Source organism: Arachis ipaensis, chromosome B03 (assembly GCF_000816755.2).
Source record: "Arachis ipaensis cultivar K30076 chromosome B03, Araip1.1, whole genome shotgun sequence".
In the NCBI taxonomy this organism is placed as follows: Eukaryota; Viridiplantae; Streptophyta; class Magnoliopsida; order Fabales; family Fabaceae; genus Arachis; species Arachis ipaensis.
Window position 1 is genome coordinate 59314577 of NC_029787.2, and position 3790 is coordinate 59318366.

Below are 3790 nucleotides of genomic sequence, written 5' to 3' on the forward strand. Positions count from 1 at the left end.
TTTTCATGAGAAGAGAAACACCAAACTTAGTGTTTGGTCATATGCTAGGCATAATATGTGAAAATGTTTGTGACACTGGTTTGGTGTGCTTGAAGGCACACCAAACTTTAGAAGTCTTAGCATATGTAAAAAAAATTTGCATGCATTCATTGAGTATGTCCATGAAAAAAAATTTTCATGCTCAGATGATCAGAGCTTATTGAATTTAAAATGACATAAATCTTAAGTCATGGGTTGCCTCCCATGGAGCGCTCTTTTATTGTCACTAGCTTGACATTGGAGCTTTCTTTTATGGTGGTTGAGGATTGTAGTGCCTCAACTTGTCTCCCCTGACTGTGATCCTCCTCTTTGTTCTCTGATGTTCAATTTCAGCATGTTCCAACGAGAGTATGTTGCTGACATTGTAATAGTCATCAGTCTGTCGGCTTGCTCCCAGTTGTTGATATATCAATTGCACTTTGTCACCTTTGGAAAGCCCCTTTGTTGGAATCTTCCTGTTCTTCCAACCCCTTTTTGTTTTGTTTCTGCGTTTCATCCCTTTTTTTGTTGATCTTTCTTTTATGGCTGTAGACTTACCTTGGGGATTTCTCTCTTCAGTGGCTAATACTCCGATATCCTCTTGGACTTTTTCATCCTTCTGCACAATCTTCTGCCTTGGGATATTGTTGTGAATCACCTTGTCAATTTCCATATAGTCCCTCTTCTTATTACTAAACTGGGCTTCTGGTAATACCTTCAGAGTGACACTCTTATCATGCATCCTGAGAGTTAGTTCTCCTTGCTCTATGTCTATGATAGCTCTAGCAGTGGCCAAGAATGGCCTTCCCAGTATAATAGAATCACCATCATCCCCATCTGAATCCAGAACCACAAAATCTGCAGGGTATATGAAATTGTCCACCTTAACCAGAAGGTTTTCAATCATACCCCTGGGGTATACCGTTGACTTATCTACTAGCTCTAGAGATATCTGTACTGGTTTAACTTCCTCTATATGCAACTTTTTTACCGAGGAAGATGGTATTAACTTGATACTTGATCCTAGATCGCACATTGCTTTAGTGATGGTTAATTCCCCAATAGTGCAAGGTAGCAAAAAGCTCCCTGGGTCCTCAAGCTTAGGAGGAAGCCCTTTTTGAATCAAGGCTCTGCATTCCTCAGTAAGCAGTATGGTTTCTTTCTCATCCCAACTTCTCTTCTTATTGATAAGCTCCTTCAAAAACTTGGCATACAGAGGCATTTGCTCAAGTGCTTCAGCCAAGGGAATATTGATTTCCAGCTTTTTGAAAGTCTCAAGGAACTTATGAAAATGTTGGTCCTTAGTTTCTTTGTTGAACCTATGGGGATATGGCAGTGGAGGTGTGATGCTTTTTCCTATTTGCTGCTGTCCCTGAGTTACTTCTTTTGAACCGTGTGGTTGGTTGTCCTTCTCTTTGAGTTTCTCAATGCTCTTGTTTGGCATCACAACTTGATCCTTGGTTTCATCTGCCTTTGTTTGCTCCTAATCTTCTATTGGCCTTTTGCTGCTCTCTGCTTGCTTCTTTGTAGTGTCATTATTGCTCATCAATGTTCTCCCACTCCTTAATTGTATTGCCTTGCATTCTTCCTTAGGATTTGGAATTGTGTCACTCGGCAGAGAGCTTGAAGGTCTCTCAATAGAGATCTGCTTGGAGATTTGCCCCATCTGCCTCTCTAGGCTCTTTATGGAGGCTTCATGGTTCTTGGTTGTCATTTCCTGGTGTTTCAACATTTTATCCATCAAGGTCTCTAAGTTAGTGAGTCTTTGAGATTCAGGTGATACTTGAGGTGGGTGATGAGATGTGGGTGGTGGATGGTAGGCATTTTGGTTGGTGAGTTGGTTATTGGATTGGTACTGGTTGGGGTTGGGGTAGTTATTTTGAGGTTTTCTGTAGGGGTTCTGGTTAGTTTGCTGCTGGTTGTGGTTTTGGTTGCTTCTTGGGTTGTTTTGGTTTGAGTTCCTCTGTCATGGTTGTTGGTTTTGGGTGTGATTATCTCCCCATCTGAGGTTTGGGTGGTTCTTCCAGGATGGATTGTATGTATCACCATACACTTCATTTGGTCCTTGGTTGTGGATATACTGTACTTGCTCTTGTTGTTGTTCTTCTTGAGTTTCTTCATTTTGCCCCCATGTGGATGATGGTTGGCTTGTGTTAACTGCTGCAACTTGGAGATTATCAATCCTCTTGGCCATTTGCTCAAATTGTTGTTGAATTTGCTGCTGCATCATCTTGTTTTGAGCCAAGATTGAGTCCACTCCTTCTAGCTCCATTACTCCTCTTCTTTGTGATGGTTGGCGATTTCTTTGGTGAGCAAAGAAATATTGATTGTTGGCCACCATGTCAATAAGATTTTGAGCTTCTTCTGCTGTTTTCATCAGTTGCAATGATCCTCCAGCTGAGTGGTCAAGGGATTTTTGAGCCTTTAGAGTGAGTCCTTCATAGAAGTTCTATAGCTTGTCCCACTCAGTGAACATTTCTGGTGGACATTTCCTCAGCAGAGCTTTGTATCTCTCCCATGCTTCATACAGATTTTCAGCATCCAATTGTGTGAATGTTTGCACCTCAGTTTTCAGCCTGATAACTCTTTGAAGTGGACAGAATTTGGCTAGAAATTTAGTTATCAAGTCATCCCAGCTAGTGATGCTTCCTTGAGGAAAAGTTTCAAGCCATTGTGCGGCCTTGTCCCTTAATGAGACCGGGAATAGCAGAAGCTTGTAGGTCTCAGGATTCACGCCATTGGACTTGACAGTGTCACAAATCCTTAAGAAGGTAGATAGATGTTGATTTGGATCCTCCAATGGTCCTCCCCCAAACGAGCAGTTGTTCTGGACCAATGTAATGAGTTGTGGCTTCAATTCAAAGTTATTTGCATTGACATTAGGGGTGAGAATGCTGCTTCCATAATGTCTAGCATTTGCAAAGGTATAGGAGGTCAAAACTCTCCTCTGGGGTGGGTTGTTGTTGTTATTGTCTGCTCCACCAGGTGGATTGGTTGAATATTCCTCCATATCTTGGAATTCTTCTTCTGATTCCTCTTCTCCAACAATATTTTTCCCTCTTTCAGCTCTTCTTAACCTCCTGAGAGTTCTTTCGTCTTGTTCATGAAAGGTGGGTGTGGTTCTTCTTGTACCTGACATGCAAGCAGAACATAAGAAACACTCAAACCAGTGACACTTCAATCTACTGCTAGAATGAAGTTTTAGTTAGCTTAAGCAAAAATTCAAATAGTTAGTGGGTTAGTCAAAATTAGAGAAAAATAAAGAAAAAGTGCTTGATCTAAACTACCACCTCACTTAATCATTGTCAATCTATTCAATCCCCGGCAACGGCGCCAAAAACTTGATGTGTATTTTTGGAAAACGAATTCCAAACACACAAATCTAACCGGCAAGTGCATCGGGTCGCATCAAGTAATAATAACTCATGGGAGTGAGGTCGATCCCACAGGGATTGAAGGATTGAGCAATTTTAGTTTAGTGGTTGATTTAGTCAAGCGAATCAAGATTTGGTTGAGAGATTTGTGATTTGCAGAATTTAAATCGCATGGAAAGTAAAGGGAATGGGTAATTGGCATGAAATTAAAGAGAACAGGAATTAAAGTGCTGAATCTTAAAGAACAAGAAATTAAATGGCAGAAACTTAGAATGCAAGAAATGTAAATTGCAGAATCTTAAAGTGCAAGAAATGTAAATGGCTTGAATTGTAAAGGGAATTGGGAATTGGATTTGCAGAAATTAAACAAGGAAAAGTAAATTGCAACGGACAGAGAA